This window comes from Aquarana catesbeiana, linkage group LG08, assembly GCF_042186555.1.
Source record: "Aquarana catesbeiana isolate 2022-GZ linkage group LG08, ASM4218655v1, whole genome shotgun sequence".
Lineage (NCBI taxonomy): Eukaryota > Metazoa > Chordata > Amphibia > Anura > Ranidae > Aquarana > Aquarana catesbeiana.
Window position 1 is genome coordinate 66,599,139 of NC_133331.1, and position 12,169 is coordinate 66,611,307.

At 36.7% G+C, this 12,169-nt stretch overlaps 1 protein-coding gene across 1 annotated transcript in view; it reads right to left on the reverse strand.

Annotated features, from left to right (window-relative positions):
• SORCS3 (sortilin related VPS10 domain containing receptor 3) overlaps window positions 1–12,169 on the reverse strand; it is a 988,335-nt gene that overhangs the window by 55,393 nt on the left and 920,773 nt on the right. The gene's annotated exons all lie outside the window — the stretch shown is intronic.

The window sequence follows — 12,169 nt, forward strand, 5'->3', positions numbered from 1 at the left end:
GAGACAAAAAGCAAAATGTAGGGTTGCAACCAAAAGTCATGCATGTGAACGGTTTTACCAGTAAAAATCATTGGAGGTGATTTGTTAAAGACAAATAGGCTGTTCACTTTACGATGGGAATTTTCCCTTAGCCTAATGAATGTGAGGAAAATTAATTTTGGAAAGAATCGCTGACCATGTGCAAGAACAAAAAAAAAAAAAGCATTTTTGCTTGCATATGATTGGATGATGGCAGTCAGAAGTGCTTCACCACATCCCCCTCCCCCAGACCAAGAGAAAATTCCCTTGAAAAGTGAATTGACTATCTGCCTTTAGTAAACCATTACCATACTATCTTGTGATATTTTAGGAATACATATACTGTATATTTTAGGAATATATATAGGTAAATATATTTCTAAAGGTGTCATTGACATGAAATGTTCACCACATGTCAGTAACAACCCATGTAATCCATACATACAAAGAAACCAAAACAAATAAGTTCAGTTTTCAGTTATGTGTAATAAAATGGAATGGCACAAGGAAAAAGTATTGATTACATGAAGAAAGGGAGGTGAAAAAAGGCATGGAAAGCCAATACACCAGCTGAAATCTATCAGTAATTAGAAAGCAACCCTGCCCCTTGTCAGTGCAAATTAATATCAGCTGGTTCAGTCTCAACTGATGGCTTATAAAAAGATGTCTCATTACCAAGGTGTCACACAAGAAACATCTCATAATGGGTAAAAGTAAAGAGCTCTCTCAAGACCTTCAAAACCTTATTGTTGCAAAACATACTGATGGCATTGGTTACAGAAGGATTTCTAAACTTCTGAATGTTCCAGTGAGCACTGTTAGGACCATAATCCGGAAGTGGAAAAAACATAATTTCACCATAAACCGGGCACGACCAGGTGCTCCCCATAAGATTTCTGACAGAGGAGTGAAAAGAACTATCAGAAGAGCTGTCCAAGAGCCAAGGACCACTAGTGGAGAGCTTCAGAAAGACCTGGAATTAGCAGGTACAACTGTTACAAAGAAAACATTAAGTAATGGACTCAACCGCCATGGCCTGTATGCACGCTCACCACGCAAGACTCCATTGCTGAAGAAAAAGTATGTTGAAGCTGGTTTAAAGTTTGCTGCACAACATTTAGACAAGCCTGTGAAATACTGGGACAATATAATCTAGTCAGATGAGACCAAAATTGAACTCTTTGGATGCCATAATACACACCATGTTTGGAGGTCAAATGGCAATGCACATCACCCCAGAAACACCCCCATACCAACAGTGAGGTTTGGAGGTGGGAACATCATGGTGTGGGGCTGTTTTTCAGCATATGGTACTGGCAAACTTCATATCATTGAAGGAAGGATGAATGGAAAAATGTACAAAGGCATTCTTGATAAAACTCTGCTGTCATCTACCAGGATGATGAAGATGAAATGAGGGTGTACATTTCAGCAAGACAATGATCCCAAACACAAAGCCAAGAAAACTCTCATTTGGTTTCAAAGAAATAAAATAAAGCTGCTAGAATTGCCGAGCCAATCACTTGACTTGAATCCAATAAAAAAATCTATGGAAAGAACTAAAGAACAGAGTTCATAGAAGAGGCCCACAGAACCCTCAAGATTTGAAGACCATTTGTGTGGAAGAATGGGCCAAAATCACACCTGAGCAATGCAGGTGACCAGTTTCTCCATACAGGAGTTGTCTTGAAACTGTCATTACCAACAAAGAATTTTGTACTAAGTATTAACTAAATTTCAGTTAGCGTGTTCAGTTCTTTTCCCCTGTGTCATTCCATTTTATTACACATAACTTCATTTCTGGACTTATTTGTTTTGGTGTCTGTGTCTGTATAAATTGCATGTGTTGTTACTGACATGTTGTGAAATTTTCATGTCAATAGCACCTTTAGAGATATATTTACCTAGAATAATGGTGACATGTTCAATACTTATTTTACCTGCCAAGTATATATATATATATATATATATATATATATATATATATATATATAAACAAAAAGTCCAATCTGCAGCACCTTGTAGATTTATTTACTCATAAAATCTCTTTATTTTAATACTCATTTGATGAGTTTTTGACTCTCTTAATAAATCTACAAGGTGCTGCAGATTGGACTTTTTGGACTTTTTTGTTTTTCTACATATTGGAGCTTGGGTGATCCCCATTGTCTGCTTTGCACCTGAAGGATCTAGTTTCTTGCTGGGTGTGTGCTGTCCTGATCAGCTTGCGCATACAGTGTATATATATATATAGAGAGAGAGAGAGAGAGAGAAAGAGAGAGAGAGAGAGAGAGAAAGAGAGAGAGAGAGAGAGAGTGTTTTTGTAAAACCAAACTTTTTTGGATTTTGGATAGAGTAGGGAAGAATTAAAGGAGAACTAAACTGAAACCACTTTGTAAAACATTCACATCCATCTTGAGTAAGGGTAGATGATTTACATAGCATTTACTTCTGGGAAACCATCTATCCTTAGCTCAGGCATGGACAAAGGAGGGCTTGCTTAGCTGAGGAAGCCCCTCCTCCCCTTTTTCAGATGAAAGACTCCTGGGTCGTATGTCATCATTTTGGCCTAGGCCAGAAACTAGGAACCAACTGAAGAAATGTAAAATAAAAAAAGTTTAAAACAAGTAACTATAATATACCTTCCTCTTTATTGACTGATGCTAGCAGCATTAAGGTTTAAAAATAGTTAATGTTGATTGAAAGAGCTTAGTTGCACTTTAGGGCCTTTATCAGATTTTTATTGTTTTGGAGGTTCTTCAGAAAATCAGGAGAGCAGAAAAGAAAAATAGATAAAACACGATGGGAGAGATTATAAGTGTAGTCATTTGTACAAAAAATATGAAATTTAGAAAAAAATCAATACAATTCTTATAATCACACCTGTGGGGTTGCAATAAACCCATCTAGGTATCAAGCATTCTGATTTCTGAGCTTGTGGAGAAGATAGCTGTTTCAGCACAGATAGACTAGGTGGTCACACTCGATTCTCAACAGGGTATTCCTGATAATCCTGCGCCAAGCAGATTCAAAGGTTTTTGCTCTTTTGACAAAAACCTTACAGGTGAGGTCAGCAGAGGTGCCTGCATTGAAAATGTAGATATTTATTTGTCATACAGCATTCAAAAACACCATCAATGCGTTTTGTATTGCTGTAATGGTTACTTCTTCAGGATAGGTGGATAGAACATTGGGGTTGATTTACCAAAACTGGAGAGTGCAAATTCTGGTGCAGCTGTGCATGGTAGCCAATCAGATTCTAACTTCAGCTTGTTCAATTAGGTCTTGACAAAAAAAAAAAAAACCTGGAAGTTGATTGGTTTCTATACAAAGATGCACCAGATTTTGCACTCTCCAGTTTTAGTAAATTAAGTAGCAAATGCATATAAAATTAAGTAAAATTAAATAATGTATAATACCAACATAGAAAAGTGATGGCAGAAAAAGACCATCGAGCCTACCTGGAAGCTCCACAATGTGGAAACGCTGTCAGGTGATCTCCATGAAAAAAAGTTAAAAATGGTATGAAAAATGGAGTATATTATATTTTCAAAATATGGATTACTGAAGTATAAACGTTAACAGATCGTGCTATATACTTTTTAGGAATTTACCTCCACAACAACTTTAACCCTTGGATACTTATTTGTTTAAATTAATTTGATAACTTATATAAGTGATATAATTACTAGTCGCATAAAAAAGCATAAATGTATAAATTTATTAGCAAATGTATGCAGCAATTATATAAAGTATCAAAAAGAATAAATGTATACATTTATTACCAATTACTGTATATACATTAGCAATTATATCTACTGTATATATATATATGGTTTATTTATATATATATATATATATATATATATATATATATATATATAAAGCATGACCGTATTAATGTATTAGTGCCGATCACTTTATCCCTACATCATAGAGTATGAATCAGTTATTAATCAATTACCACCTCTCACCCCTATGGTATAAATATTAACCAAGAGTTTTTTTAATGCAATCACTGCACTGATAAGTATCATTTCTTACAATTAATTTCTGATGTATATTATTCATCACGCACTGAATTGACTATTGTACATATTATTTAAACTATGTGCTATTATATTCTAACATTTCTTCTTGGAATCCTCGTAGAGGATATAAAAGTAATTATTATGTAAATGAAGATATAATAATTATTGTGAGTCTAATTACTTACAACATCTTTTTTTTTAATTCTCTCATAATAGATTTATCTTCACCCTACTGTATTTATACATTGAGGTTTTGTTGCAAGATAACAAGTCATTTTATTCTTTATCTATTTATCCTATGACTCAGACAGTGACTACTATTATTTTCAACTATCAGCTCAAATCATCATTAACTTTTATTATATATACTATGTATATATTATATTATATTATATTATATTATATTATATTATATTATAGTATATATATTCGATATTTAATTACTGTATTTATTGATGTATAACACTCACTTTTTCACCATGAAAATTGGGTGCAAATAGCGTGTGCGTGTTATACGCCAATACTTCAATTTTAGCTGCCTCGGAGGGGACAGGGAGGGGGGCGGGACGAGCGGCATCAGATTACATACAGTGAGAATCTCCTGTTTACTTGGTGGCCTCTGTAATAGGAAGTCCCGTCTCCTGGGCCGCCATTGGACCACTGTTCTGTCTATCATAGGAGATTCTCACTGTATATAATCTGTCGGCGCTCATCCCACCCCCCTCCCTGTCCCCTCTAGGCTGCAGATAGGCATCGATCAGGCTGCACTGATGGCAATGGTGAGGCTGCTGCATTGATGTGGACTGGTGAGGCTGCATTGATGTGGACTGATGAGGCTGCATTGATGGCACTTGTGAGGCTGCATTGATGGCACTTGTGAGGCTGCAGATGGGCATTGATGAAGCTGCATTGAAGGCAATGGTGAGGCTGCAGATGGGCACTGACCCTTATTTTGCTTCAAAGTTCCTTATTTAAAATTTAAGTTTTTTTCCTGAAACTTCCCTCTGAAAATGAGTGTGCGTGTTACTCGCCTGTGCGTGTTATACGCCGATAAATACGGTATATTGTTTAATGCTATATTATATCATCCTATTTAATATTGAGGATGATTTACTAAAGACAAATATACTGTGCACCTGCTCCAGAGCTTAGTAAATGAGGCTTCACTTTGTAAAGAATACTCTATTACATGCAAGGAAAATAAAAAAACAGCATTTTTGTTTGCACATGATTCGATGATAGAAATCAGAGGTGCTTCCCCTCATTTCAGAGCTTCCCCTCAGATCTAGCGAAAGTGCACTTGCAGTGCACAGTATATTTGCCTTTAGTAAATCAACCTCCTTGTATTATACTTTCATTTTACAATTTATGTGTAATCCCTTCTCACTTTACTATAAACGTATGCTGAAGTGGCGGCCATTACACCTCCAAGAAACACATTGATTCTTTTTTCTTTTCTACATGATAAATAAATATATTTTTGAAGAATTAATTTACAAGCAGCTCCTTTCAATATAGGCGGAGCCACACACACACGCTACCACGCATGCGCCAATGATGGTCGCCATTTTACTTCCTGGAGGAAATACGAGCTTTGACGTTGTACATACACGCAATGCTTCTATTTATGTGCGTGTTATTCTCCTGATAAATTGATCCCTTTTATACAATACTACACTCTGTGGATTATCTTTTATTGCATGTCTCCTAATACGAATTGATCGCTGTTGGGAACCCGGATCATTGGGGACAGTTTTGGCAGCTTTATTTGCCCATTTATATTTTTTATTTTTATTTTTAGAGCTGCATTACCTGTATATTATTTTTTATGTCAGGCGTCAGGACATTGTGTTCAGCAGCTTTTTTTGTATTTTTCACCATTAGCGCAGATTGTATTTTGATGTATAATACGGATGTCACTGTTGACCTCACCTCTATGGTTTTTGTCAAAGGGCCAAAAACCCTAGACTCTATTCCATACCGGGATCGCTTAGCACAGGCTTATCTGGAATACCCTGATGAGAATTAAGTTTCCTTTGGGGCAAAAACCTTCTACTCCAGGCTTTTATTGTTGTCTGGACTTGGTAGGTTCACCCTATCACTCTTTGTTCTGGTGACCATTGTCACCGGGTAAGAAAAGGACTAGAAATTGAAAATTTTAGTCTGGTTTCACATATGTGTGGCCACAGTTGCTAGCATGGGATCTGGTGCATCCCTGTTCACCAATGCTATTCAGGTCCAAATTTTTGCCTGAATTTGCACCTGAACCATACCCAAAAATGCACAAGACCCTTTTGAAATGCGGACCGTGGCCGCCCCAGATCTGTGTGAACCGGCTCTATTGTGAGCTGGGCGCATTTGCATGTCATGCATATTCCCTGCATCCAATTTGCACATAAATGAACCTGTCCTCACAGTTGTCACCAGAACAGGAGGCAATGGAAATCTTCTAATGGAGGCATATTGTGACAATAAAAATGGTAAATCCCCTTCTCCTAACTTCCTGCTATGTATCGAAGACAGGAAGTAAAGGGAAATAACTGGACAACAAAAAATAAACTAACAGCCTTCTCTACATTGACCGGAAGGAAAAGGTTTTGCCCATACATACACTTTAGTTAGACAATGTTAGAGCAGCACCAAACTGTTTACTTTGTTGCCTCCTGCTAGCAAGCACACATTGTTAGACTTACAGCTCAATGCTATACAATAGAGCCTGGCCAACTTACTATTCTGACTCCCATTTTTGGGGGCTGCTGTGTAATAAAAGGATAAGAAAAAATGTGCATAAAATCTAGTAGGCTGCCCACATTCCACTAGACATAAAGTGTAAATACAAATTAAAACAAAAATAATGTGGTGCTCCAAATGGTGACAAATTATATAAACTGTGAATTAAAAAGTGAATATAATAGAGCCAACAATGTCGTATAAATGAATATAACAATATATGATGTATATGAATAAGTTAAAATTCAAAGTGAATATTTAAAAGATGAATGAATCAAAAAATTAAAAAGAATTCTTGGATAAAAAATGTGCAGCAGAAAAAAAAATCCTGTGAATGGAAAAAGTCAAAGAAAACAAAGGATAAGGTTGGCACGTTTACCAGACTTGGTGGACTCATATACTGTACAGCATAGGAGTCAAATAGGGATTCGTGAGGGGAAACCTCAACGGGTTTGGCATATGAAGTCGATGATCTGAGAGTAAGACACTTCTGGTATGAGAAGAGAGGTTCCAACATCAGAAGACGAACTCCATGGTGTATAATGATCCACATCAAAAGTAAAAATGATGATCCATGGTGATGAGTATAAAAAACAAAAAAAACACACATAGTGTAACACTGTATAGTGGGCTTATTGTAAAACATGGAGTACACAATCAAAAAAATTCCATAAAATGCTAGTATCCTTCAGTTATAAAAAGAGCAATAGGCAGTAATTAGAAGAGCATCAACTGACGCGTTTCAGTCTGCTGGGATGATGTCCAATCGGATGAAACGTGTCGGGTGATGTGTCGGGTGACTTCATATGCCGAGCCCCGTTGAGGCTCCCCTCACAAATGCCTATTTGACCTATGCTGTACAGTATATGAGTCCACCAAGTCTGGTAAGCGTGCCAACCTAATCATTTGTTTACACACAGGATCAAGTTTGATCTCACCGGGAGAAGTGTGAGAGACTTTTTCCATGCACAGGATTTATTTTCATCTTGCACATTTTTTAGCCAAGAATTCTTTTGAATTTTTTGATTCATTCATCTTTTGAACATTCAGTTTGAACTTTAACTTGTTCATATACATCATATATTGTTATATTCATTCATACGATATTGTTGGTTCTATTATATTCACAGTTTTTATCATTTGTCCCCATTTGGAGCGCCACATTATTTTTGCTGTGTAATAAAACCTAATGTGAAGACAGTCTTAGCTTGTTCTACTAGCTGTATTTAAAACATTTCATGTTAGGTTGAGTTTTTGTTTTTTTTTTCCTGCCTGGTGTTCAGTTTTAATAAAATGTATAGGATATATTTAATTTAGTTATACACATGAATAGCTCAATGTAAATAATCTGCAGTGTAGTAGGAGTTAATTTTAAGACATTTAAAGGTTAACTCCACTTTCATGAGAAAAAAATAGTAAATAAAAAAATATATATATATTGTATACAATTGCGACACAAGTCATATTGTAATTGTATGTTATTAAAAATTACCTTTCCTTTTCAGAAAAAGAAGAAAGAGGATGGTCCCCTTTCAAGGAGGATTGGGATTTTGCAGGGAGATACTACGTCTATCAATAGTAGGTAAGGATCAATCAAATTGATAAAATATACAAATTGTTTATTTAGATATAATTAAAATACATAGCAAAATGACATATAAAAGTAGGTGAGAATTACTGAAATTAATTTTATTATTTTTGGAATTTTTATCATGAATTGATATATAGCATGTATGGCCACCATGTAATTATAGTTTATCTATTGTTTATACAGTTAATAAGAATCAGTGATGTCGTGTTAAGCCCTGATGAAGCGAAAAGTTCTTTGCGAAACATGTTGGCTGACAATCACAAATGAATTCTGAATGTACTACTAGATGGTCATATTCTTTTATATGTCATTTTGCTATGTATTTTAATTATATCTAAATAAACAATTTGTAAATTTTATCAATTTGATTGATCCTTACCTACTATTGATAGACGTAGTATCTCCCTGCAAAATCCCAATCCTCCTTGAAAGGGGACCATCCTCCTTCTTTTTCTATATACGTATCAGGGACTGGGAGATCCGTCTGAATTATTCCCTGTTTATAGTCCTACCACCTACCATTGTTAATACCTTTCCTTTTCAATCTGCAGTCACTGTAATTTTCTGTAAAATGTAATATGACAACCTGAAGGTGTTCTGTACACAAATTATATACAGACCGCCCCCGAGGAATGTCATTTCCTGCTTGTGTGATTGGCTCACTGATTTTGGCAGGAGTCTACACTAAGATACAAGTCAGATTTCAGGCATCACCTGCAACAAAAATGTCATTTTTGATGGGATATTCCCAATAAGAAAATCACTTCTAAAGGGATGCAGGCCACTGCCACTTTCCTCTTTAGTACCCTGCAGGTGCAGCAGCTGGTTGATAATTATAAAAAACACTCACATTAGACTCACTCTTCACATGGTCACAGACAAACACACAGGGATTTCTTCAGAATAACAAAAGGTAGGAATCTGCAAAAAAGTTTTTTAAAATCCCTGCAATGTACATAGATCACCCAGAGGGGAATGTTTTTTTTTCTAAACAAAAGTGGAGTTACTCTTTAAATTTATCAATTAGTTTATCAATTAGCGGTATTTAGATACAGTACATTTAAAGTGGTAGCAAACCTCTGAAATGAAAAATGAATAAAGCATATCCTTCTACAGTGTATACTTGCCTCAATCCAAAGCAACTAGTGTGATTTCTCTCCGATCTCTCCTCCCTCTGCTATCTGTATGAGTCACTTCTGACAGGTTCAGAATTCTAGGAAACTGCCATGTGATTGACAGCCTCCGCTGTGCATGTTTCCCTATGAGACTATGTAAAGGGTGTGTGTCTGTTCCCTCCACTCATGTCCCAGATTACACTCAGCTCCCTGCTCTGTGTTAGGCATTGTGTGTTGTCAGATCTCCGCCCCCTGCCTTCTGGAGCTACATTCTTTGGTCTGTGTGTTTTAGAAGGCTGTGAAGGACAGAGAACTGAAGATAAACAGGTGCAACTTAGGTAAGAGGATTTGTTTATTATTTATTTACAAATAATGCAAATACAGAAAAAAATGGTAATTCAATGAGCTTCTAATTTCCTGTTGTGAGCTGACAACACTGCTTCTGCTGCATTCAAAATCCAAAGCAGTGTTGTCAGCCTGTTCAGTTCCCCCCTGCTGTACTACTGGGCTGCTCCCCATCTCACCGAATCGCCATAAAATAAGGGTGAGACCTACAGTCCAGCAGGGGAGACCTGGACAGGCTGACAACACTGCTTGGGATTTCAGTGCAGCAAAGACAATGTTTTCAGCTCACTGGATTTCTGGCAGATCATCGGGTATATATTTCTGTACTACATCTTGAAAAATTCTGAGCTGACTTTAAAAAAAAATGGCATATTTAGCCACTTCAGCTCCGGAAGATTTACCCCCTTCATGACCAGACCATTTTTTGCGATACAGCACTGCGTTACTTTAACTGGCAATTGCGCGGTCATCCAATGCTGTACCCAAATAAAATGTATGTCCCTTTTTCCCACAAATAGAGCTTTCTTTTGGTGGTCTTTGATCACCTCTGAGGTTTTTATTTTTTGCGCTATAAACAAAAAAAGGCCGATCATTTTGAAAAAAAAAGCAATAATGTCTTCATCAATTTAGGCCAATATATATTCTGCTACATGTTTTTGGTAAAACAAAATCCCAATAAGCGTATATTGATTGGTTTGCGCAAAAGTTATAGTGTCTCCAAACTATGGGATATTTTAATGGAATTTTTATTTATTTATTTATGTATTTATTTTTATTAGTAATGGTGGAAATCAGTGACTTAGAGCAGTACTGTGACATTGTGGTGGACAAATCAGACAGTAAGTGACACTTCTGACACTATTTTGGGGATCAGTGACACTAATACAGTGATCAGTGCTAAAAAAAATATGCACTGTCACTGCACTAATGACACAGGCAGGGAAGGGGTTAACATCAGGGGTGATCAAAGGGTTAAATGTGTCTCTAGGGAGTGCTTAATAACTGTGGGGGGGGTTGACTGGGGGAAGACAGAGATCCATGTTCCTGCTTAGCAGAAACACAAGATCTCTGTCTTCCCTACTAACAGAATGGTGATCTGCCTTGTTTACAGGAACAATCGGCCGGCCCCAGCAGACATCGGGTCCGCCGGACCCTCTGATTGGCTCCCGCTGTGTCCAATCACAGGGGGAGCGGGTCACAGTATACGTACGTGGGGCGGTCAGCAACAGGTTAAATGGAGTAATGGGTCTATAGGAAATATTTGATGATTTTTATTTTGTACAATCTGTATTAAAAAGGTGAAGTGTCGCTGAAAACGACAAGCAGTATGAATGCACATAGTCATTAGTCCCTGCTTCTAATCAGTTGCTTTTGGCCCGCTGAGTGCTTACATCCACTTAACGACATTTTAAATTAACTTTGTCACCAATTGGCTAATGACTTTGCGCACAGCGTTTTTTGTCTGCTAACGCTACCTACACAACAGATGGACGTCTTGCTGTGACGTCGCGGATCTAGAGTGAAACAGATGACTTAATTGTATTTTCGTTAAATGTTTTACACTGCAACCTATATTAGAAGCTGGAAAATCCTGAAACTGAAAATGGCAATTTACAAATGTGTCTGCTTTGTGCACTGTTTTTTGGGAGGTATATTGTTAATCATTAATTTAAGTGGTTTTTTTTGTTTTTTTTTGTTTTGTTTTTTTAATAAAAGTAATAGCTCACCAGCTTTCCAGCTTTTCTTAAAAAAAATTTAAAAAAAAGAAAAAAAACACTTGTCTAATAAAACAGTCAATGTAGCATGCTGCAGATTTAATCCTACTTTTTTTTCAAATTTATTTAAATTTCAATTTTGAAAGTCAAGCAAGAGACAGCAATATGCATGTGAACAGAGTTACATGATTTAAATGTGCACCAAACTGGATAAATTGCATTTATAAATTGCAAGTGTTAATGGTATGATAGTTACAGCTCAATATTCACACTGTTAAGTAGCAAAACCTCATGTTCAGTGAGATTAGGAACCCTTAACAAAAGGGTTACATTGGAACCAAAAGGCATTTAAATTATTGGGCTCCTGGCATGGAAAAAGGGCTAAAGAAACCTCTTAAATTCAAAGGGAGACATATTGTATTGGTTCATAGGCACAGGGGAGGAAACATCAAAAAGTTCTCTGTTGTTCTCAACCAGCCATTCTTAACCAGGGTTCCATGGAACCCTGGGGTTTCTACAGAGGTTGTTAGAATTGCCTTGAGCAGTTGCTGGTTGATACCTAATCTGGTGATACTGGCATAATTCCAGGGTGAACACCACTTGCAAGGCCAGGTGCATGGAACA